The sequence below is a fragment of the Mustela putorius genome, unplaced genomic scaffold (genome assembly GCF_011764305.1).
Source record: "Mustela putorius furo isolate JIRA1106 unplaced genomic scaffold, ASM1176430v1.1 tig00003942_pilon_pilon_pilon, whole genome shotgun sequence".
In the NCBI taxonomy this organism is placed as follows: domain Eukaryota; kingdom Metazoa; phylum Chordata; class Mammalia; order Carnivora; family Mustelidae; genus Mustela; species Mustela putorius.
Window position 1 is genome coordinate 2,452,221 of NW_025422087.1, and position 25,029 is coordinate 2,477,249.

Sequence of the window (25,029 nt, forward strand, 5' to 3'; positions counted from 1 at the left end):
CCCGAATTATATCATTTTTAAATAAACCAGTGATATAGTAAGTAACATGTTTCTCTGAGTTCTGGAAGCCACCCATGCAAATTAATCAAAATTGAGAAGGGGTCGGGGAACATCTGATTTATAAATAGTCATTCTGATGCACAGGTGACATCCTAGACTTTGAACTGGTACCCAAAGTTGGGCTAAGCAAGTCATAATGGACTGAGTTCTTAACCTGTGGGGTCTGATGCTATCTCCAGGTGGATAGTGTCAGCATGGGTTTGAACTTGTGGGATACACAGCTGGTGTTACAAAATTGCTTGGTAGCATGGAGGAAAAATCACACACTAGAGTCAGTATGAAGTTATTCATAATTTTCCCTTATCATTTTTTAATATTTGTAGACTCTGTAGTAGTGCTTCTTCTTTCATTCATGACGTGTACTTCTGTCTTCTTTTCTTTTATCTTGGTTAGTCTGACAAAAGGTTTATCAATCTTTTGACATTTTCAAAGAACCAGCTTTGGTTGCTTTATTTTCTCTGTTGTGTTTCTGTTTTCTATTTCATGGATTTGTTTTTTGATATTTATTATTTCCTTCTATTTACTATGGGCATGATTTGTTTTCCTTAAATAGTTTCTTTAGGCAGAAACTCAGATTATTGGTCTTAGATATGTAATTTTTAAAAAAGATTTTATTTATTTACGACAGAGAGATATCAAGAGAGGGAACACAAGCAGGGTTTGGGGAGGGCGGAGCTAGAGAGGGACAAGCAGCCTTCCTGCTGAGCAGGGAGCCTGATATGGGGCTGATCCCAGGACACTGGGATCATGACCTGAGCCAAAGGCAGATGCTTAATGACTGAGCCACCCAGGCACCTCTAGACATGTAATTTTTCTAATATATGTATTTAAAGTTTTTTTTTCTCTAGGTATCACTTTCTCTACATTTCATAAATTTTGCATTATGTTTTCACTTTCATCCAGTTCAAGATATTTTTATATATTTTTATTTTTTTAAGATTTTATTTATTTATTTGATAGAGAGAGAGCTCACAAGTAGGCAGAGAGGCAGGCAGAGAGAGAGGAGGAAGCAGGCTCCCTGCTGAGCAGAGAGACCTACGCAGATCCCAGGACCCTGGGATCACAACCTGAGCTGAAGGCAGAGGCTTTAACCAACTGAGCCACTTAGGTGCCCCTCAAGATATTTTTTAAAGATTTATTTATTTATTTTACAGAGAGAGAGAGAGAAACAGAGAGAGAACACAAATCAGGTAGGGGCAGAGGGAAAGAGAGAATCTTCAGGCAGACTCACAGCTGAGCGTGAAGCCCAATACAAATCCCCAACAGAGCTCTATCCCAGGACCCTGAGATCATGATCTGAACCAAAATCAAGAGTTGTCTGCTTATCCGATTTAGCCATCCAGGTGCCCCCTATTCAAGATATTTTTAAATTTGTCTTGCGATTTCTATTTTGACCCAGGGTTACTTAGAAGTGTATTGTTTAACTTCCAAATTGTTGGTCATTTCCCAATTTTCTTTCTGTTTTTGACATCTGATTAATTCTGTGGGGACTAGAAAACACATGTGCTATTATTTAATTCTTCTTATATTTACTGAGACTTGTTTAAGAGTCTAGCATATGGTCTATTCTGGAGAATCCCTAATGTGTATTTGAATGTCTAATTCTGATATTTTGGGGAGGAATGTTCAAGTCTTTATATCCATATTGAGTTTCTGTCTAGGTCAATCAGTTTCTGAGAAAGGACTATTGAATTCTCTGTCTATAATTGTTGTATTGTCTCTATTTCCTTTCAGTCCTGTCAGTTTTTCTTTATGTATTTTGAGACTCTCTTGTCAGGTGCAAATACACTTTTCACTATGATATTTCACTGATGGATTTTTCATCATATTTACAAAAATTTTGGAGATTGAAAAATTTACTTGACAATTAGTTTTTCAAATAATTTCCCTATTCTTTCTCTTCCTTTCCTGTTTTTCTTAGACTCCCACTGCATGTATGTTGGTGTACCTTGCTGGACTTTGAACCTCTGTTTATTTTTCTTCAATCCCGATTCTTGCTATTCTTCGGTTTGGATAATGTCCATTGATCAGTCTTCAATGTCACTGAATCTTCTGCCAACTCTAATCCCCACTGAGCCTCTCTAGTGAGTTTTAAATTTCAGTTATTGGATTTTTTTAACTATAAAATTTCTGTTCAAATCTTTATAATAGTTTCTATTTCTCTATTGAGATTTTGTGAAGTCATTGTATTAATCTGTTCAGGCTACCATAATAGAATACCACAGATTAGGTGGTCTAAACAATGTTTATTTTCTCAGTTTGAAGTCTAGATGTTCCAGAACAAAGACCTGCGAGATTGATATCCAGTGAGGACTTTCTTCCCAGCTTGCAAACAGCTGCTTTCTTGCTGAGCTCTCGCACTGGTGGAAAGAGAGAAGGAAGAATGTCTCTTCCTCTTCTTCTGTGGGTACCAGCCCATGCCTGTGATCTCATTTAACCTTCATGACAGGATTCCTCACTATCACTATGTCTAAATACAGTCACATTGGGGGTTGAGCTTCAACATATGCATTTTGGGGAACACAACATTCAGTCCATAACAGTCACTGATATAATATTAGCTGTTGATTATTTGACAGTTTCCTTTACTTCTTTGAACATATTCTTACTAGCCCTTTGGAAATTTTTGTTACTGAATCAAACATCTGATTCTACTCAGAGTCAGTTTCTGTTGACTATGTTCCTTCCCTTGAGTACAGACTGCAACTTCCTGTTTTTAGCATGTAACTTTATTAAAAGATTCTATTTATTTATTTGACAGAGAGAGAGATCAGGCAGAGAGAGAGGCAGAGAGAGAGGGAGAAACAGGCTCCCTGCTGAGGAGAGAGCCCAAGGCGGGGCTTGAACCCAGGACCTGAGATCATGACCTCAGCCAAAGGCACCACCCAGTCGCCCCTGCATGAATTTTTTTTAATGGAAAAACAAAAATTTTAGATAATATGAGGATTGTTCATGTTGTTTTAGTAACTGCTCCCTGTTCATGTGCTTCTGGTGATAAACCTGGCTTACAATGGTGATGTGTGCCTTAGGATGGAAACCTCGTGGTACTCTGTTCCGTTCTTGAGGACACCCATTTAGTGTCCCTCACAAGACATTCTTGTCTCCGATGGATCTTCTCTACACTCTCCCCTGGCATTCTTAGCAACTATCTTCCTTGTTGCAGTTACCCAGTCTTTGAGGTGTGGGGCATTCAGGGCCAGGGGTTCAGGAACGCTCAGGGGCTAATCAGTTTTCCTTGGTTGTTATGTGTGTCCACCACTCATCCCCCTGGCTGCTATTGTTGCCACAAATTTACTATGGTGTTTCCTCATCCCGGGGGCTGTAAGGCAGGCATCAAGCACCCAGGTCCTATGGAGGAGAAAGGAACACATATTAGTCTCTTCTCCGGTGGTGGTACTATGCCCGCCTCTGCCCAGGCCGCTCTGTACAAAATGAATACCCCCTCTCCCTTCTCTAAGAGTAAGTCACCATCTTTACTTCAGTTGTTCCACTTTATACATTTTTCTTGCAGATCTTTGGCATCTCCAAGGTTGTGCTTGGTCAAGGGGCTAGCAATGGGCACTGCTTTGCCATCTTTTCAGGATTTCCTACTTCCTTGATTCATGCCTGTCTTCTCTTGTAGACTGATGGCCTCATGAAGGTGGGCCTTGTCCCTCACTGCTGGGTCCTAGAACAGTGCCCGTTACATAGGAGATATTCAATAAAAATGTCCCAAATGAATTGCCTACTTCCTTTTGGAAAGGCTCTGTTGTCTCTTGATTTTTTTACTCCTTCTCAGGGCCCTTTTCAGGCCTCCTCCTCTCACAGGCCCTGAAATATTGTATCTAAGTTTCTGTCCTAAACTACATCCTTTCTCTTTCCCTGGGAATCTCATCCATATAAATAACTTAAACTACATGATGATGATTTTGTTCAAACTAGAATTTGTTCAAACTAAATTTCTTTCTTGAATCTAAGACTGTAATCTAACAATGATGGGCCTGGCTCGTGTCCTACCAATGATCCATGTTCAATGTGATCAAAACTAAATTAACATGTTTCCCTGAAACTGGTATCTATCCTGCCATTCCTGAGTGGAGGGGTCTCTGTGGACTCTTCCCTCTCTGCCATCACTCTCATGTCATGTCTTTTGTGAGCTCATGAAATCCTGTAGACTCAGCCTCCTTTATGTGTTTTGTACTTATCTCCTTCTCCCCAACCCAGTGACCACTGCTTTGGATCTGACCTTGATCATTTTTCATCTAAGTAACTGCATGGACAATAGTCATCTTGCCTTTAGTTATTGCTTCCTCTAGTTCAACCTCTGCATGGGTCCTAAAGAGAACTGTTACAAATGCCATTAATTAATTATGCCTTTATGTGATCAAATCCTGTATCACTTGGCTCCCTGTGACCTTTTAGAGAACTCCAAATTCTTCAGTATGTATCTAGGATAACTCTGTGATCCATAAAGTAAACTGCATGAGGGTAGGGAGCATGGCTGTCTCATTGCATTCAGTGTCCAGGAAAGCACCTGGCACAGAGTTGCTGCTCGGTAAATATTTGTTGAATGATTGAGTGAATGAGTATTCTTGCACACCACTCCAGCTTCATTTCTTTTTTTTTTTTTTTTTAAGATTTTATTTATTTGTTTGAGAGAGAGAGAGATAGAGACAGAGAGCACAAGCAGGGGAAAGGAGAAGCAGGCTCCCTGTTGAACGGGGAGACCAATGTGGGACCCAATTCCAGGACCCTGGGATCATGGCCCGAGCTGAAAGCAGACACTTAAGTGACTAAGCCACCCAGGCGTTCCCTCCAACTTCATTTCTTGATGTAGCCTCCACTCCACTTTTAACTACACTAAAAATTACTATATAGTCACATATAGCTGAACACTTCATCTTGAGACAGCTGAGATAGGGATATCTGGTGCGTGGAGTAATTGATGTCTCTCCCCACCCACATATCTATGGCCACTGATTTAAATGAGAGCAGAGAAACTCCCTGTGGAAAACACTCAAAATATATCTGAAACTGAGCCACACACAATTCAGGAGTCATGACCAGGTCATGGAGATGTGCTGGTAGAAGGGAGTCACAGTACAAAGAATGGCTCTGAGGCATTTGAGAAAATTCATCAGTGGATCCGTACAAGACAGAAGGGGAGGTAGTGTTTTTAGGAACAGCCTGGAGGCTGGCATGTAGAGCCAGCCCTTAGGATAAGATGTGAGCTCTGGGAAGGGAAAGACCACAAGTGCTAATCTGTAGAACAATTCCCTGAACTTTAGCACTTTCCAGTCAAGCAAACCTGATAGGGAGCCATTCTCATTCTCCATTCTCAGGGTCTGCCAAGATGTTGGGTCACATCAAGTCTGGGATCCATCAACAGAGATCTACAGTGTGGAGCAGTGGAGGCTGCACAGAAGAGCTGGGCTCAAGGAGGATACAGGTAGTGAGCAGCACTCTAGACTGCATACGAGGAAGCAATGGACACTGCTTTGGGATTATCAGAAATGAATGGGAGCATGGAAGGGGCCTAATGGTGGAGGTGGGAGCTGTGAACCATGGTTGTTTGGGTCTTAGTTCTGTTGCTCACCTACCTATAGCCACTTTTTCTCTTCTTTTTTGCTAAAGAACCCTGGTTTTGTTCAGTTCAGCATTGGTGGAAGTATACATGTAGAAGTTGGGTTCAATAGTGTGGGATCAGTCATGATTGGTTGAAGCATCACAGGACCCTGTTTTTCTTTGGTTCATGGTTCATGAACTGGTAGTGAGTGGGTACATGACTTAGTTCTGGACAATGAAACAAAGAGAGGGACTGCCGGGAGATGTAATGCTTAATTTTATGTGCCAACTTGCCTAGGCCATGGGGTGCCCACATAGTTAGCCAAATATTATTCTGGGTGTTTCTGAAATGGTGCTTTTGAATGAGATTAACATTTAAACGAGTAGACAAAGTAAAGTAAAGCAGATTGCTCTTTCTAATGTGGGTGAGTCTCATCCCATCAGCCGAGGGCCAGAATAGAAACAAAAGCCTGCCTGACAACCTTCAAGTTGGAACATTGGCTTTTTCTTGCCTGCAGATTTGAACCAAGACATTGGCTCTTCCCGGATTTAAGAGCCCACCGGACTTTGAACCAAAACTTACACCATTGACTCTCCTTGTTCTCCAGCCTTCGGTCTTGAACAGGAATGACACCATTGGCTCTCTTGGGTCTCCAGCTTCTGACTCCTTCTGCAGATACTGGCACTTCTCAGCCTCTATGACTGAGCCAATTCCATATAATCTTTCTCTCTCTACAGATAGGTAGATAGGTAAAAACATGTATCTATATATCTGTTTACATACATATCATATATATTTTGGGAGATTATATAATATTATAATATAATTATATTATATAATTATAACATAATTATATAATAATATAATATATAATATAATTATAATTATATAATAATATAATATAATATAATAATATATGTAATATAATATTATTCTGTGAGAGATTTTCCTCTCCGGTGAAAAGAAAGAGGTGAGGAGAAATGCCCTTTGTTGTCTTTGATTCTGTTGTGCGAGGATGGGAGGTGCAGAGCTTGTAATGGCCATCTTTTGATTATAAGAATATAAGATGAGGGGCGAGGTGCTAAGGATGGCAGGACAGAGAGACAGAAAAGCCTGAGGCCGTAGTGACATTGTTGTACCACCAAACCCCTCATGGAACCACCTGATCCAGGTATTTTGCTGGGTATTTTAAGGCTTCCCTTTGACGTTCAATTCTTGCTGCCCAAAGTGTGGTCCACAGCTCATAGTGATTATATTATCAATTACGTTTCTGCATTTCTTTTTTTATTTTGTTTTTTAAAGATTTTATTTATTTATTTGACAGACAGAGATCACAAGTAGCCAGAGAGGCAGGCAGAGGGAGAAAGAGAAGCAGGCTTCTTGCCGAGCAGAGAGCCCGATGTGGGGCTGGATCCCAAGACCCTGGGATCATGACCTGAGCTAAAGGCAGAGGCTTTAACCCACTGAGCCACCCAGGCACCCCACGTTCTGCATTTCTAATGAACTTGGCCCCACCCCTGATCCTCTCACTCAGTATCTTCATTTTAACAAGATCCCTGGTGATTTGTGTGTGCACTGAAGTCTGGAAAACCCTGGCTTGAGTTATTTTAGCTGGGTGTTATTTTTCTCACATCTGAGCACTAATATAATTGATATGACCTCATTTGGATCTACGGACTGCAGTCTGTGACTGGATTATGTGGTGTTCTGGCTGGGTGGTGCCCTTTCTCTCTTGCTTGTTCCTTTGGACAGTCTGGTCTCTCCCTTCCTTCCACTTACACATGTACTAACATACCTCCTTCAAGACTTAGCAAGACCTCACCTCCACCAGGAAGCCCACCTGACTCCCACCAGGTTGAATCGAAAGCGCTTCTGATTGAGGGTATGGTGTCATCCTTTCTTTGCATTGGTCCTTCTTTGACTCTCCTAGAACCCCAGTACTTTGAGACAACCTTTATTTACTCTTTGTACCCTCCACACCTATCTACTGTCGGGCACATACTAACAGCTGAGTAAGTGTTTCTGGAAGACGGAATGAAGTGTGCTTGGCCGACCTGCTGCTTGTTGCCATGTCCTGCCCCACAAGGCTCCGGGCATCCGAGGTGCCGAGGGTGGGCAGCCCAGGCAGGATTAGAGAATGAGGGGGCTGCTGGCCCAGCAGCGGTCTCTCCCTCCCCTCCGCCCCCTCGCCCTCCTGGGAGCACACACATCAGAAACAGCTGCTCTCTTTCCCAGGAACAAATGTCATGAGGCACCCTAGTGACAGCTGAGCCAAAGGAAGACCCCACAGATAGGAGCTTCTGGAGCTGGACGGGCTTCTCCTCCTGCCCGCTCCCTGGATTGGAGCCTGTGAGTGCCGCCAAGCCTCTCAGGCTCTGGCTGTCATTCTAGAAGCAGAGTGGAGTGGTAATAAAAGTTAACGAGGCTGGGGCCATGACAGCATTCTGCCAGTTACACCGTGAGAGCCTAAGTGCGTTTAATGGCACTTTCTTATTAAGAAATTATTAAAAATGGGATCTTTCCCCCTGGCAAGATGCAGTGCACCCATTTTTATGGGCTGAGGTTTTTAATCAAAGCAACCTGGCTTTACTGTGGGGTAAGCCTGGGGCCTTGGCCAGGAGCAGGCTCCCAGAGTGGGGGGATGTGGAGCCCAAGTCTGGACCAGAGCCAAGAGCCCCTCCTGGGCAGGCATCGGTGAGCAGCCTGTATGGCTCATTTTCCAGCAGGCTGTGGCGCCCGTGACTTTGCCTCATTAGCTGGCGTGCCTCGGCCATCTGTGGCAGGCACATATGGCAGGGTGTGCTTGGGAAATCAGCTCCTGAGCTGAGCCACACACACACCCCCCCAGCTGGTGCCTGCCTCGCCTGATGTGCAGATGTGCTAATGGCCTGGCCTGACTTCAAGCAGGGCAAAGTACAGAGGATTCCGGGTGAAGAAGCATGAGTGTCTTTCCCCAGAGGGGCCCACGTGGAACATTCCTTTGGGAGGCTGTGGACATGGCAAAGCCATGAGTAATTCATCGACTTTCTAAATGTTTTTGGAGTGAGCTGCTGTGAGCAGGAACCAGGGTCTGTGGTGTGTCATCAGGATTCGAATGTGGAGGTCATGTTCTTTCCCCGAAAGACCCATCCAGTGGGAAGGGGTGGGAGGAGATGGACAGACAGACAGACTGACAGATCTTATCTGGTGGGCTAAGTGCTGAGATACAGGTGACCCGAGGGTTTGAGGGGAACAAGGAGCCCAGGCCAAGGGGTCTGAGAATGTCCTGAGGAAGGAACACTGAGCTGTTTCCCAAAAAGACAAGGCTGGAGAGGAGGAAACTGATGTCCATGCAGAGCCCGTTATGCAGCTGGCAGCTGGTCTCATCACCCACATCTTGTCCTGTGACCCTCCACAGATGGGGAACCAAAGCTCAGGGGGTGCTCCCTGGCCTACCTGAGGCCACAAGGGAAACTCTGGAGCCTTATGCCATGGCATGCTATCCACCAGTTATGCCGGGGATGAAAGGAAGGGCATTCTAGTCTGTTTTAACCACATTTTCTAGTTTCTGTAGTTGATGTTTTGACATCTAGAGCCTTGCTGACCAGAGAGACCAACACCCCCCACCCCCGGGGTGAGCTGATTCCTAGGGGAGGCAAAAGATGGTCCTGGGAGTTTGCTTTAAATGCAAACCAGTCAATCAAGAGCCCACAACCCACCCCCTCTTATTGGCTCCCTCACTCGGGGCCTCTATCCACCATGCTTGAATTTATTTAAATTAAATTAAATTAATTAAATTTAAAACACAGGCAAAAGGAGTTGTTGGTGAAAGGGGCTAACAAAAGCAAGTCATACACATTCCATGAGCTATTTGTGGGGCTGGAGCCCAAGGGTGTGGGGGGCCTAGGAAGGTGGGCAGACACTGGTGGCCACGCTGAGAAGAGTCTTGAACCCAGAGGCGTGGAAGTGCCGTTGAGGTTGGGAGACAGACCGTGCTTGGTCATAACCCCTTCCTCAGCAGCTAGGAGAATGGTCGGGAGAGAGAGAGAGACAGAGAGGTGAGGACCCTGTGTAGTAATCCCAGTATAAAAAGAAGGGAGATTTAACTGGGACCATGTTGGTGGGAATGAAGTGGAGGGGACAGACCTGAGAACCATGGAGGAGAACACAAGGACGAAAGCTTGGTGACTAGTTTGGTGGAATAAAAGGGAGGGCATGAGTTTTGGCAAAGAGATGAATCAGTGGTGGCTTCTTACCAAGATTGGAACCGCTGAGTCGACCGCCGTGGACATCCATCTGGTGGGAGCCATAGACCACTGGGCCTCTGGATTCAGAGCTCAGGGAAGCAGATTAAACCAGAAGATTTGAGTTACATGGGAGGCTTGTCCTTTTACATAACAATGTTAAACTCCTTTATCTTTTGTCATTGGTTATTATTAAGCATTTCTCACAAAAACTGAACAGAAAATCTAATTGAAGGAGCTTCACGTATCTTCACACAAGGATCCCCAGAACTGTTAATAATCACGTGACAAAGAACAAATGTTCCTTATATAGTCTAGTTAGGGAACCGCTACGTTCTACATAGGGAGCTTGAAGGTGCTCTTTGTCCACCATCCCTTAAAAGACTGCCACCACCTCGTCGAAGGAGCTGGGAAAGCAGACGTTTGGGAAGCAGAGAATTCGGATTTGCAATCTGAGGTTGATTGGGCAGGCATCCAATATTCTGGAATCACAAACACTCAAAGGTCAGGCAGGCCAAAAATGACTGATAAAGAAGAGAAACATCTGTGTGCTGGTTGGGGATGAAGGACCTGTGGTAGACACTCGCCGCTGGGTTCCTGTTCTGCACCAACTGCCAAAGTGCTGTAGGAGTCGTCCAGCCCTGGCACAGGGATCAGGTGTGATATGGGATCCTGGGAACCTACCTCTAGGCCCCAGGACCTGGTGGGGAGCTTCCCAATAGACCTGACAAATTAAAAAACGTGTGTGTGCACAGGTGTGGGGGTAAGCGGGTGCTCATGGAATGTTTTCGTACTAGCAAAAGGGTCCACAGTGGAGAGCCTCTGGAACTTGGTGCTTGAGAGATCCCAAAGCAGATGATGCGATCCTTATTCCCGAGGACCTTCCAGGCACTCGGAGGTGCCCAACCCTACGTGAAGGACCTTCAGACATCTCCAGGGTATAATAAACACGAGTGTGCGGGATCTGTTCTGTAGCTGGAAAGGCCAAAGAAATCAAAAGGGGAGCATATCCCCACGGATGGCCCAGGGGACGCGATGAAAATGATGGACTTCAAAACAGAGCGTGGCATCTTTATTACCCTCACATCCTTCTCGGAGGGGAACCGGGCCCTTTGCAACAAGGTCTCTGGCCTCAGATGAGTTCAGGCCCCTGAGAGCCTGAGCTGTGAAAGTGTTATTTATAAGCTCCTGCACCTGTAGGGCACAGTAGAGTACCACGCAGACCCGCAGAGGACATCGTCCACACCTGGGCCTTGGCCAGTTGGAGTGGATTTTGCTGGGTGCTTTCTGAGAGTTGTAGGGAGGCACACTAACGCTTTTCAGTCTCCTGAAGAATCACGGAGTTCATTTGGTACCTGGAAAACAGAAGAGACAAAAGCAACCATAAACAAAATGAGAAGGCGGACACACTAGGGAACAACACTGGCTGGACAATGACAGATGAAGGCTGAGCATCCTTACTCTGTAAAGCTCATGCAAATGCTCAGAAAAGTAACAAGACTGCAACAGGGCCGTGGGCACAGGCATAGGTGGGGATGTCTTTTCCCTGCTGGGGAAGCCCACTCTGGTGGTAGAGACAGAAACACCAGGAAGTCTCACTCGCTGCTTGCCTAGCAGATTCGTATTGGTGTGTGTCCAGTTCTGACCAATGAGACATCATGACGTGGACTCAGGCTTTGGGGAAAGTACAGGAGGAAGAGGGGCCGGCGGGACGCCCTTCCTCTTTCCATCTAGCTGGGGAAGCGGCCTAAGTCAAGGGTTCATCCTCTGGCTGCTTGGAGGGCCGCAGCAGGCCGGGACTGTGAGGGTATCCCAAAGAAAATCACAGAACGTTTGACCACAGCCTTTAAGTCACTGATGCTCCGAACCAAGTTTCCAACAAATGTGAGGTTTTTCAATAACCTTATGTTGCTGAAGCTGTTTTTAGGTTAAGTATTCTGTTGCTTGAGATGGAGTCATCCTAACTAATAAAAGATGAAATAGGTAATTTTTGGAAGAGGAAATGACAGTCAGCTCATAAAGATATGCATAGTGTTTTTGCCTCACTAACAGTTAAAGGAAATGCAAACCAGAATGACGCTATTATTTGATTATCAGATTTGCAAACATAACGATGTATGTGTGCCAGGATGGCTCCCTTATCCACACGTGATGAGAGAGCTCATTGGCATGATGTGTTTGTGAAGGGGTTTTATTATATATATGACGATGTAAAAGTTCTTCCTCTTCGAGTCACTATTCTACTGCTGAAAATCATCAGAGATTCGAACAAAGATGCGTTGACTATTTATTTGACATCTTCATGTACAATGTTTTATGGGCTATTTTAGTTTTCTAATGGTACTATTGCAAATGATCACAAACGTAGTGGCTTAAAACAATACAAATGTATTATCTTATAGTTCTGAGGTCAGAAGTCTAAAGTCAGGATGTTGGCAGAGGCACCTTCCTTCTGGGAGCTCCACGGGAGGATCTGTTTCCTTGCCTTTCCAGCTTCTAGAGGCTGCCTGTGTTCCTTGGCTCCTGCCACTTCCTCCCGTCACTTCGATCCCCACTTCTATGGCCACAGCTCCTTTATCTCCAGGTTTCCGGCCTTCCTCTTAGATGAACTCTTGGGTTAGGGATGCCTTGGTGGCTACCTGGCTTAAGTGTCTGCCTTTGGCACAGGTCATGATCCCCGCGGCCTGGGGTCCAGTCCTGCATCGGGCTTTTTGCTCAGTGGGGAAGCCTGCTTTTCCCTCTGCCTGCGACTCCCCCCTGATTGTGCTCTCTCTCTCTACCTGACAAATGAAATCTTAAATAAATAGATAAATAAATAATAAATAAAATGAACCCTGGGCTACGATGGGCTCACTTCAATGACAACCTCATCTCTAGACCATTAACTTAGTCACACCTGCAAAGTCTCTTTGCTGTATATGGTCACAGCACAGACTCTAGGGATTAGGGTGTGGACACCATTGGGAAGGCATTGTTCCGTCTGCCACACAGGCATTTCCGACTTAAAATATAAGAAACGTCAGTTCTGGGGCACCTGCGTGGCTCAGTGGATTAAAGCCTCTGCCTTCGGCTCAGGTCATGATCTCAGGGTCCTGGGATCTCTGCTCAGCAGGGAGCCTGCTTCCTCCTCTCTCTCTCTCTGCCTGCCTCTCTGCCTGCTTGTGATCTCTCTCTCTGTCAAATAAATAAATAAAATATTAAAAAAAAAAGAAACGTCAGTTCTGTGTTCTTTTTTGCCCCAAACACTGCCTCTTTTCTTGCCTCAAATCTCTGTGCCATGATCTACACAGTGGTCCAGCCCAGCAAACTGAGTGTCAATCCTGGCTTTTCCCTCTCTTATCCCCCATGTCCTGTTGTCATCTGTGAGTGTCACTTGTGTAGCCAGCACTGTTCTAGGCACAGAGACTCAGAGATGAGGGGACACATGGGGTCTCTGCTCAGAGGTGAACACACAAGGAGATATCACTGAGCTATCAATGCTTTTAAAAAATAAAACCGAGGCAGTGTGATGTGTAGATTGGCTGGGGAATAGGTGGTTACAGGAGGTCTCTGAAGGTGGAGGATTTAGTCTGGGATTTGATAAGGAGTCAATCACACAAAAGTCTCAAGGTGGGACAGCCCAGGTGGGGGAAAGAGCTTGAGCCAAGGCTTGTGGTAGGGACAGGCTTGTGTTGCTCAGGGACCTGAAAGAGCAGAGAGATCAAGGGCAAAGGAGAGATGAGGCCAGAGCAGAAGGTAGGACCTAGTTGACCAGAGCAAGGATTGTGGGCGTTGTTGTCAGGAAGCAAGCCTCTTGCTTCTATCCTACCTCTGCCCTCGTAACCTGACCCACAGCCACCTCTCACTTGACTACCATCATTGCCTTCCTCTTGGCCTCCCTCCTTGACCTTTGCCTCCACCGATCATTTTCTACATGATAGCCAAAGTGATACAGTACTTTGCAAATTTAATGTCTGTCCCAACATTCTCCCACTGTCTATCTATCTGTCCTACAGCGGCTTGATAACTGAAGACCCTATTTCCCAGACTCCATGCATCTTGGCTTCCAGAAGCACTTTAAATCAGCTCAGCTTAAATCAGATGTACTGGTGGACCATGTGAGTTAGCTCAAAGAGAGGCAGGGAGAGAGACACGCCCCATAGATGTGGGTCTCCCAGGTGTGGCTTTCACAGGTGCGTCTTGTACATGTGGATCTAGTAGGTGTGGCTGACACAGGTGCAGAGAGCCTTGAAGCTGTGGCTTGTGGATGTGGGATTGCTGCCTCCATGGTCAGCAGGTGCTGCCTCACTTGCCAGATTCCACAGCTTCCTGACTGCAGCAGATGTAATGGCTTCCCTGGCGGGTGAGCTCTGTGGTGATGTTCCAGAAACCCCTCCTCGAGGCCCAGTCCACAGCCTGTCCTTCCAGCCCTTCCAATAATCTGCAGGCAACTAACTCCCCGGGTTAGATTTCTTTCTATGTAAAAGAGTGAGAGTGCTTTCTGTGATCTTCTGTGGATCTTGGAATACGAAAGGACCACCCTGATCATATCACTTCCCTGCTTCTCGACCAGAGAATAAACCCCAACATCCAATGCCTATGAGAGCCCTCATCTTAATTTCAGCACATTCTCCTTTCCTCCATATCTGTCAGGTCCCGGCTTAACGTTACTTCCTCAGAGAGGCCTCTTGCGACTAGGGCTGCTATAACCAAGTGGCACAGATGGGGGCGGGGTGGGCAGCTTGAATAGCAGTAATGTATTGTCTCAAGTGCCAGAGGCCAGAAGTCTGCAGCCAAGGCACCAGGAGGACTGGTTCCATCTGAAGGCTGTGAGGGAGAATCTGTTAGGGTTCTCTCCCCTTGGTTGGTAAGTGCTTGTCTTCATGTTCATGCAGTGCTCTCCCTGTGTGTGTCTCTGTGTCCAAATTTTCCCTTTTAGTAAGCATACCAGTCATATTGGATGGGGCCCCCACCCAAACGCCCTCATCTTAATTATATCTGCAATGATCTTCTTTCTAAATTCTAATTTCATTCTGGGGTCTTGGGGGTTTGGGCTTCAACATATGTATTTGAGTTGGGGAGCACAACTGAGATCACGGCAGTCAGGTTTCCAATTATAAGCTGTCGTCAAACTTCACTTTTTCATCCAAGTGGTCAGCGCAGTGTACAGCAATGTAGGCATTTGGCTGGCTGATGTCTTGCAACCAGACCATAAACTCCATTGGCTGGGAAGACCGTGTCTGCTTTGTTGGTTGCTGCATTCCAGCACTTTGTACAGTGACTGGCGCATAACAAGTGAGCAAAAATGATTCATCAAATTAGGAAATTAATGAATTGATAAATATTGATTATCTCTAATAGCTAATGAAAGACCTAAAAGGCTAATGATAGGCAAATGGCCAAATCAACCAAGACAGCTGTTTATTACATAGCTATTATAGCTATTTATTACATGGTAAAGTCTGTTTCTGAAGAATTCCCACCCCCCCTTTCTGGTAGCCATCAGTTTGTTCTCTGTATTTAAGAGTCTGTTTTTTGGTCTCTCTTTTTTTAAAAAATTTGTTTGTTTTGTTTCTAAAGTTCTACATATGAGTGAAATCATGTGGTATTTGTTTTTCTCTGACCGGCTTATTTTGCCTAGCAGAATAATTTCCAGCTCCACCTATCTTGCAAATAATGAGATTTCATTCCTTTTTATGACTGAGTAACATTCTATTGTTAATACGTACCACATTGTCTTTATCGATTCATCTGTGAATTGACACTCAGGCTGCTTCCATATCTTGATTATTGTAAGTAAAGCTACGGTAAACGTTGGGTTGCATGGATCTTTTCAAAGTCATATTCTTTGGGTAAATATGCAGTAGTAGAATTACTGGATCGTATGGCATTTCTATGTTTAATTTTTTGAGGAACCTCCATACTGTTTTCCACAGTGGCTGTACCAGTTTGCATTCCCACCAACAGAGCACGAGGGTTTCTTTTTCTCTGTACCTTCACCAACACCTATTGTTGCTGAAGAATTTTTAACAATGTAGGGAGATGCTTATTATTTGTCATTGAGTGACATAATAGAATGTAACTATTTGTGCAATATTATTTGAAAATAGAAGAGGAAAATGAGGTAGAGTCCAGCATTGACCTTTGCAGTAATTGGAAACCTTGATACAAACTAGAATCAAATTTGTAAGTTTCCATATAGACTTTATTCAACAATTCTGATTATTTGCTCAGTGCCTTCCGGTCAGAGCAAACAAATGATTCAGATCCTATTAACTATCCTATATTCTTTGGGGCATAAAATATGGCGCTATGAGGAAATAATAGGGCCTTGATGGAACTTCTCTGGGCTAAAATAATCTTACTTTTAGTCTCTCATTTTGTCATTAGTAAAATAATGTCTGATCATATGTAAAAATGATGGGTTTGAACTCCCTAGGTTGCATATTTGTTCCTTAAAATTAAAACATTTTTTTTCTGATTTCAGAACTAATATGTGCTTATTATCAAAGAATTAAATGTCAAAGTAAAATAGAAATTGAGGTATTCTAAAATTCTGCCTCAAAACAATAATCATTGTATCATAATCCTGGTAATATTCTTCCAGAATGTACTCTAAATATACATATATGCTACATTAATAGTACACAAGCACTGTGCAGAAAGGAACCCACACTATGTGATGGTCTGCAAATTGCCTTTTCATTTTGAAACATTTCTTGGCCACTGTTTTTACATCAGTTTCCATGTGCCTCTCTGGTTCCTTTTATCTGGAGAGTCTCAGACTTTGACTTGGTCACTTAGGGTCTGAGAAAATGAACAGGAAGCGACTGGTTGTCTTTCCAAGGGCTTAGTGGCCAGGGTCCAGGTGCCCAGATTGGTTCATACTCTTTTGCTTATTGCTTTTCCCGGCATGGAGGCCATGTTCACCAACGACATGTGCTGGTGTGACCGGAGGAATCATGTGTGGAGTCCTTTTTGGGTGGAAGCTATTCCATAAAGTAGAAGAACAGAGCCAGGGCTATCCTGTGCCTGCTGCAGTTAAAATCCTACCACTCTGCAGAATTTTCTGGAGCTTCCCAAGATTGGAGGAGTTATTTCACCATTGTTCAGAACTGTGACCAAGTCTGTGAAACTGTGTAGTGGGGCTAAGAATACAGTCAGTATCTTTTAAGTGGTGTGGTAATGCTATGGGATGTGGGTTTTGTGTGTGTGTGTGTGTGTGTGTGCGCGCACATATGATCTCAGCATCTGAGATCGAGCCCTGTGTTGGTCTCCTCAATTGGCATGGGGGTGGGAGTCTTGCTTGAGATTCTCTCTCCCTCCCTCTCTGTCCCTCACTCCTTTCTCTTTCTTTCTAAAATAAATGAATCTTTTTAAAAATAGAGGTTATTATAGTCTGTAAATAGAATTTTTTCTCACAAATCTGGAGTAACATGAAGATCCAAGACTGATTTTCTGCTCTGTTTTCCTGTTTCCTCTGTGAGTAAGGGCTTGTGCTGAGAAGACCCAGTGTCACCTTCCCAGGGAATGACGAATCCTATGACACTCAAGGTAAACAAGGATATTAGCTTCCAGCTGTGGGGACACAAATCTCTGCAGAAAGGAAAACTGCAATCTGAAGGTGTTGTGGGTGTTATTATTTTTTTTTTATGATTTCATTGCCTTGCATTAAAATATTATATAAGACAATCTATCAATTATCTCATATTAGGACAGTTTTTCACCAATTTAACAGAGCAATTCTGTTCACCTTTTTTCAGGGTATAGTACAAAGTTTAACAGCCAGCAATTAGGACAAAGAGGCTCTGGGGAGCCTTATTTCTGTCCACGATGCATACATCACCCATGTTTATTGGCTTCATCCCTGAAACTAAGCTAGGCACCAGACATGTCCTTTTATGTCAGAATCAGGAGATGCATTTCCTGGAGCAGCGATCGCACATTATTTCATGCGATGGAGAATTATGTGAAGCAAGTGATGAGGGTACACAAAAAAAGACCTTGAGCCTGACCCTTGATTTTGAACCCTTACTGACACATTATGATGCTATTTTCCTTGTCTAGCATCTGGGCAGCAGACCGCTGGAACCTGTCTGCTGGCCCATGTCCTGGGATCGCTCCGCAGTCCAGCTTACGGCGAGCTCTGGGGCAGGGAGGGGAGCACTGTCCCAGTCAACCTGCACCTGGAGCAAGGTTCTGAACACAGCAGGAGAGTGCTTGGCAAACTTTGCTCTGTCACTTAGACTTAACTCACTTGGAATTTCTTTCTGTTTCTAGTGTGCTTTCTGAAAGGAGTTCAAGAAACAGAAGCAATTTGAGATTGGGGTTAAACCTGGCTCTGTCTTCACTGCAGGTATTTTCTGTATGTATTTTTTTTTTAAAGATTTACTTATTTATTTTGGGAGGGGGAGGGGAAGAGTCAGGGGGAGAGAGAGAATCTCAAGTGGGAGACACCTTGATAAGCACGGAGCCCCATGCAGGGCTCGATCTCATGACCCTAAAATCATGACCTTGGGATCATGACCCGAACCAAAGTCAAGAGTTGGGTGTTTAACCTACTGAGTCACCCAGGTGCCCCTCAAACAGCTCTTTTTTACAAGAATAATTTGGAAAGTGGGGGGAGAGTCTCCTGGCTTTGGATTAGGCAGAAATGATGACACTGATTGTTACCTTCTGTTCAGGGAGGGGGGTGGAGTTGAAGATGAAGGAATGGCAGTCAGTGTGCAAATGTTGGGACTGTGGCAGTGGATGAGAACACATTGTATAGTTCAATGGAAAGTGTAGGAGCCAGAGTTGAATACCAGCTCCTGGTGCCACCTTTTCTGTTTTTTTCTTTTTTAAAGATTTTATTTACTTACTAGAGAGAGTCAGAGAGAGTGACAGAGAGCATGAGCAGTAGGAGAGGAAGGAGCAGGCTCCCCACTGAGCAGGGAGCTCGATGCGGGGCTCAATCCCAGGACCCCAAGATCATGACCTGAGCCGAAGGCAAACGTTTAACCAACTGGGCCAGCCAGGTACCCCTTTTCTCCCTTTTCTTTTCTTTTTCCTTTTTAAAGATTTTATTTTCATGGTGCCATCTTGATCACTGACAACCACAAACCTTCTTATGTGGCAGAGCTGTGGTTTGAACACAGACTTGGCTATGCCAGCCTAAACTTGGTTATGCTGAGACAGGGCCAATAAAAGCTGAGAAATTGGCTTAGTCTTCCTGAAGATACAGGCTACACATGCAAGTATATCATAGTTGTTATTTTTGAACAGGCAATAACTCATTAAAGGAACTTTTTTTTATCATTTTATCTATCATTTTCATTTCTTTTATCTCATTTATATATTTACATGTTTCTATATAAATACATATTTATATATAATAAAAATTATATATTTATCGATCATTATTATCATGGTAATATAATATAATAATATAATGATATCCATTATTATCACTGATTAATATTATTAATGGAAAATTTTAATCTAGAACTTAACTATATTCCATGCAAAGTGCTTTTTGTGCCTTATCTCATCTAATACACACATGTACACAAACAGGATCTGATAAAGCAGATGCAAGCATCATCCCCATTTTACAGGTGACAAAATTAAGGCTTTAAATACTGTATAGCCCAAACAGTCTTGAAAAAGAACAAAGTTGGAGGACTCCCATTCCCTGATTTTAGAACTTAACTACAAAGCTGCAGTAATTGAAACAATGTGGTTCTGGCCCAAAGACAGATATGTCGACCAACAGATTAGAATAGAGAGCCTAGAAATAAACTCTTGTGTTTTTGGTCACATGAACTGTTGACAAGGGAGCCAAGAGACATGCAATGAGAGGAAAGACCATCTTATCGACACATGCTGCTGGGGAAACTGGGCATAAGCTTGCAAATAATAACCCTTACCTAACGCCATATACAAAAATTAGCTCCAGTTGGAGCAAGGATCTCCACATAAGAGCTACAATGATAAGACTCTTAGAAGAAAACAGGACAACAGCTTCATGAGGTTGGAGTTGGCAATGACTTCTTGGATGCAACACCAGAGGCACAGGTAATTAAAGAATTGTACAAACTGGACTTCATGAAAATTAAAAAATTGTGTGCATTGAAAGACACGGTCAATGGAGGAATGAGGCAACCCATAAAATGCGAGATGATATTTGCAAATCATAGCTGATAAGGGATTAATATCCAGAATATAAATATATATATACATATATATATTTATGATTAAAACACAACGACAGGAAAACTCATCAAACAGCCCAGTGGACAAAGCACTTGAGTAGATGTTTCTCCAAGGAATACACACAAATGGCTGTTATTCACATGAAAAGATGGCACTAATTAGTAGGGAAACACAGACAAAACCACAATGAGATGATGCTTCACACCTGTTGTAGGATGGCAATTATCAAAAAACAAACAAACAGAAAATAACAAGGGCAGAAGAGGATGTGGGGAGAGATGGAGCCCTGTGCCCCATTGGTGGGCACGTGTTTCAGTCATTGTGCAAAACTAGTTGGTAGTTGCTTCAAAAACTAAATATAGGATTATCATAAGGTCCAGCAATTTCACTTCTAGATATATATCTAAAAGATCAGGTGAAATCTCCAAAGATCCTTGTTCACTCGTGCTCAGAGCAGGATTACTCATAATAGTTAAAAGGCAGAAGCAACCAAATGTCGAGGAACAGGTATACAGAATGTGGTGTACGCATATAAGGGAATATTAATCAGTCCCCAAAGAGAAGGGAATTTCAACATATGCTACAGCATGGATAAACCTTGAAGACATTATGCTGAGTAAAGTAAACGGTGAACCAGTCACCAAAGGGCAAATATGGTATGGCTCCCCATATGGGAAATGCTGAGAGTAGTCAAATTCACAGAGACAGAAAGTAGGACAGTAGTTGCCAGGGGCTGGGAGGAAGGGAGAAGACGGAGTTAGTGTTAATGTGTGTGATGGTTAATTTTATGGCCACGGGGCTGCCCAGATATCTGGTTAAGCATTATTTCTGGATGTGCCTTCGAGGCTGTGGAGAGCCCGGACTAATATAAATAGATACAGGGTTTCTGTTTTGCAAGGCAAGAAGGGTTCTGGAGATGGATGGTGGGGAAGTCTGGATCGTGTATAATGCCACTGAACTGTGCCTTGAAAAACAATTAAAACGATAAATTTTATGTTATATGTATTTTCCCATAATTTAAAAAAATGAGGGAACAAAAGAATAGCGCAATTTGCTCTCAGCCACACAACTAGCAGATGATGGAGTTTGGATTTAAAGTCGGAATTTTGGAACACTGAAATAAATAAAATTAAGATGTTAAAAAAAAAAATAAAGCCATGGCTTAAACAGCTATGTAAAAAAAAAAAAAAAAAAAAAAAAGTTAAAAAAAAAATAAAGTCGGGTCTTTGGGATTGCAAAGTTCTGATTCAACACCAGGCAGTGGGTCTGTCTGTGGGACTGAGGCTGATCATATGTTGCTTTATAGAATATTTTACAGTTGAGGTGACTGGCTTTGTGCCCTGCTACTCTGAGAACCCTGGGAAACAACCACCCACAAGGCAGAGAGAGCGGGGGCTGGGGTTGGGCCTTGGGGAAGTCTGCACAACCCCAGACGGGAAGCCATAGGGATAGTAAACAGGTGGGGCATGGACCCTGGCCACCAATTCCCTCTGTGTTCCCCTACGTATCTGCAGCTTCCCGAGCACAAGGCTTTATCTGCTATGGCCCGTGGGAGGTGGGGAGGATGGAGGCCATTCCTGACCCCAGGCTCCTCCTCTCTGCGGCTCAGCCGCCCTGCCTTCTGCCCCTGCTGCAGAGCATATAAGAAAGCAATTGGGATCTGGTGGGGGAAATGACCCAAATGAGATGGAAATCCCTCACGGCACCTGGAAAATTCTACTGTCTAAGTGGGAATATGGAGGATGGTGACAGAACAGATACCAAGTTCACAAATGTGGGAAAATGTCTTTCTTTCTCTGTCACCCTCAGTTTTCAGGGACAGACACTGGGACAAGGTGCCAGTAGCTTTTTAGCAACCGCTGCTGATGTTTTATGAATCTACTGTGTGTCAGGTAGCCTGTTGTTTGCCCTTTTCCTCCCCCTTCAGGAATAGTGGTTGGAAATTACTAGTTGGTTCCTCTCTCCCTTGGGTCCCATGACATACCACAGAACTCCCTCAGTAAATTACTTTTTTTTTTTTTTTTTTTTGCTCAAATCAGTTTAAATAGATTTCTGTTACTTTCAAGGGTCTGTGACTAAAGTGGTTCATACTCATTTTATAGATGATGAAGCTGAAGCTGGAGGAATTTAAGGATACTCCCAAAGCCAGCAAATGGCAGTAACAGCCCGTGTCCCCAGGTCTATTTGGCACTAAGGTCAGCCTTTTCTGTGTGCTGCCTCCGCAGGGGTTGTCATCACAGGATGTGGTCCAGTAGACAATAGCGTCACTGCTCTACCCGGAAGGGAGAGGAATGGGCTGTGCAGGGGCCTGAGGTTGGCGACTGGCCAGGCCTGCCAGGAGAGAGTGGGTTGGGGGTGGAGGTCCATGAAGGGCATCCAGGGAAAGGCCCACCTTGAGGAAGAAACTTCTAAGACAGAGGCTCTTGGCACTCAGAACAATCTGTTCAGCCTTGACCCTTCACCATCTAAGGGAGGCTTCCCTTCTAAGTTATTAATACCACAAGTACTGGCACAGGTCTTTCTTGGATGTAGAGTTTTGAAAGTAGGATTAGTGATAAATATTTTATATTGGAAATCATTAGCTTGAAGGCAGCTTTTGGCTGGAAAGCTCTAGGTGGATTTTGATTTCCCACTTTCTATTCCTTGTCCTGCCCGCCCCCCATACACACCTAGGTGGCAGAGTCCACATGTGCTGAGGACAGAATGTCCCGGCTGAAGGACAGACAACCTATCCGAGGTGCTTTTCCCAAGCATACAGATTCTACTCTGCAACCCGTAAGTCTCAGTCTGGGTTGTTGGCTCCCTGAGGGGGCGGGACCACCAACGCTGCCAGCAGGGGCTCAGGGCTCTCCAAGTGAGGGCAACAGTGGGCAGCTCTGGCCTTGGAGAGATTTTATACACCACCCAAAGGACAATCTGGTAGTTGGAGGATACCTGTACTCTGTGGGAGGAAGCCTGCTTTGCCCGTTTTCTTCAAAGAAAACCAGACATGTCTCTAGATATGGAGACAGCTTTTCTTACTGGTTGGGGAGGGGGACTCCAAAGGGTTTGCTGAGGTTGGCCTGAGCAGAGCGAACTCACCCCTTTGCCTGCCTTCTTACCTGGTCTGTTCAACTGGAGGCAGATGCTGTCAGAAGCAAGAACCTTTCTGTTGTGGTGAAGCAGGTGACATCCCTCTCCGTTTCCTGTCTCCTGCCTTTGTGCGTTGGTGACTGACCTGGTTCCACCCTGTCCTAGGCTGGTACAGATTTCCATCCCTACTCTGGTTGGCACTCTGAGATAGACCCATCCTGGCCTTTCTGAAAACATGGGGACATAAAGATATTGTTGTATAATTAAAAGAGTGAAAAAAAAATCAGTACCCAAGACTCCATATTTAAAATATGAACAAAAAAAGCTAGGGCCGTGACTCGTCAGTTCGACAGTCGGATCTGTAGACCGTGGCTGAATCTCCCCTAATTCACTCGTCCTCAGCCCTGAGGCTCGTGCGAAGGGTAGACATCTGAGATATCCAGGGGGCCAAGTAAGCCATTCATTCTCCTCTCCTCATCCCTCAGGAGGAAAAGCCACTTTAATTGGAAGAATCACAAATTGCTGTGTTGAACCGAACCCGTATAGTAAGTAGTCTTAGTAGAGAAACCCTTGTAGATTTTAGCTTAAATGGGCCTTTCAGTGATTTTGAATTATGATTCTTGTCACAGTAAAGAGTAATTCAGCTTCTGAAGTTTTTTTTTTCTTTTAAGATTTTATTTCTTTACTTGACAGAGACTCAGTGAGAGAGGGGACACAAGTAGAGGGGGTGGGAGAGGGAGAAGCAGGCTCCCTGCTGAACAGGGGGCCCGATGTGGGGCTCCATCCCAGGACCCTGGGATCATGACCTGGGCTGGAGACAGGTGCTTAACTGACTGAGCCACCCTGGTGCCCCTCTGAAAGTTTTTAAAAAGCATCTATTTATTCATAGAGCAAACGTTTGCTGAGCACCTAGTTGGTGTCAGGCACTATGCGGGGTCCCGTGGCTGGCCCTGTAGCCGGTCAGGGACCATCCGCCCTTGCAGAGGGTCACTGCTTAGGGCAGAGAGCCAAGTAGGTGAACCCTTGCAGGAGGGAATATGCTCTCCTGGCAAACATGGGTTGTATGGGCGGTGTAGCTAGAAGGACTCAGGACTCCTGGGAAGGAGTGTGGAGGCCAGGTGTCTGTGTTCAGACCTGGCAGGTGACTGGGAGTTAGCGAGCAGCAGGAGGACGGTGTTACAAGCAGAGGGACGTTAGTGGCAAATGCCCAGAGCTGAGGAAGAACATGGCGCCCACTTCAGGGACTGAACTTCATTGTTGGTGCTGGGGGGGATGGAGGGTGGGGAAAGGGATACAATGGTGAGAACTTCTTCTGGAGAGACAAGCATGAGCGAGATGACCAAAGGCAGAGAGAACATGGTCAGAAATTTGGACTTTTGTCCTGAGGCCAATGGGGAGCCACTGAAAAGCTCTTAGCAGGGAAGTTACATGATCCAACTGACATTTTAGGAAGATTGCTTTGGCTTCAGGATGGGAAGTGGGTTGGAGGTGGTGGGGAGAGTGTGGGTGGGAACCTGCTTAGGAAGCCATTGGAGGGATGTAGGTGGAGGTCTGGGAGCCTGAACCAGAGAGGAGAGGTGGCCGAGCGGGCAGAGGGAATATATTCGCAGCAGGAACCATCCATTAGACCGACTATGGGAGGGAGAAGGGGTGGTGGAGGGTGATCCCACGACTTCTGTGTGAGCAGATGGATGGAAGTTGGTGTGATTCTCCAGGAGGTGGGACACGAAGAGAATCAGACTGGGGGTGGTGGTGGGCTGGGTTGCCGTGGGGAGACGTAGTCACACTGGTTTTGGACAGCTGAAGCTCTAAATGATAACGTCCAGAAGGCAGGCAGCCCTTCTGAAGCCACAGGAAAGGATGGTGAGGCCCATCACCACAAACCTAGTACCTAAAGACGTAGGGCCAAAGGTGCTGGCCCAGGAGAATGGGTGCATGGAGCAGTGGAGACAAAGG

General features: G+C 44.7%; 1 protein-coding gene across 8 annotated transcripts in view; it reads left to right on the top strand.

Annotated features, from left to right (window-relative positions):
• Positions 1-25,029, top strand: part of LOC106004690 (ral guanine nucleotide dissociation stimulator-like) — a 65,733-nt gene that overhangs the window by 30,598 nt on the left and 10,106 nt on the right. Inside the window, exons 1-4 of one of the 8 annotated variants that reach the window (XM_045069689.1) lie at positions 19,268-19,863; positions 22,104-22,196; positions 22,675-22,776; positions 23,559-23,618. The gene's annotated coding sequence lies outside the window, so the exon portion shown is untranslated. Of the gene's footprint in view, positions 1-5,381; positions 5,489-16,559; positions 17,362-18,087; positions 18,164-19,267; positions 19,864-21,186; positions 22,777-23,558; positions 23,619-25,029 lie in introns of those variants that run through there. The other 7 variants (XM_045069687.1, XM_045069686.1, XM_045069693.1 and 4 more) reach the window with 7 other exon arrangements.